Below are 802 nucleotides of genomic sequence, written 5' to 3'. Positions count from 1 at the left end.
TGGCGAGAAATAGAAGGCACGGTAATACAGCAACACCGTGCTAATGTCCGGTGTTACGGCCTTTCGGCCACCACAGCCGTACTGGGGGCCTCGCGAGGCAGCGCAGGGCAACTGCGCGCATTATTTTTACCGCACCACAACACACGAAGATGTCTAGGGTGTGCGTGGCGACGCAAGAAGCGCAAGCAAGCGAGAGAGCGAGAGGGTGAATGAGTGAAACCGCACGCAGAAGGGAAAAAACTCCTGTAGCGGTAGGTGTGAACGAAGATGGTGAAGATCACCCCGGGCAGCCATAGACCGTAAAAAGTGAACGGCGACGAGACGGAGACCAAGGAGATGAGGCAGCAGGGAAGGGTACTGTACTGAACACGGCGCACTCGTCGAGGTAGGACTGGTAGACGTCGGACTTCTGGATCGACTCGCCCGGCTTCCCAAGGACGGCGTAGCAGTGGAGCAGCCTGGAAAACCGGGGTGACAAAGACAGTCAGTTTGAACCGTTAGCCGGCGCCCCAGGCTACCACACCACCTGGTCGTCGACCCCCACGTGGGGGATCGGGTATGTTTTTCTCTCTTCAGTGGTCTGGCGCTTTGTTTCTCGGGTGGTTGTGTCTCGATCAAATAGAGAGACCTCGAGAGAGGTGTGTTCTCCCGATAAGGGTTTGGTCGGTAGGCGGGGAGGCGTATCAAGCGGTTGGCAGGTGGTGGATGATGTGATTAGAGATCAAACAAAATATGTTCGAACTTAGCTCTTTCGCAAGTCGCTATCAGTTTATGGTGGTCGGGCACCCGACGGGTGATCAAG

This window comes from Acanthamoeba castellanii (assembly GCF_000313135.1).
Source record: "Acanthamoeba castellanii str. Neff unplaced genomic scaffold scf7180000084505, whole genome shotgun sequence".
NCBI classification, from domain to species: domain Eukaryota; phylum Discosea; order Longamoebia; family Acanthamoebidae; genus Acanthamoeba; species Acanthamoeba castellanii.
This window is presented reverse-complemented; position numbering follows the sequence as displayed.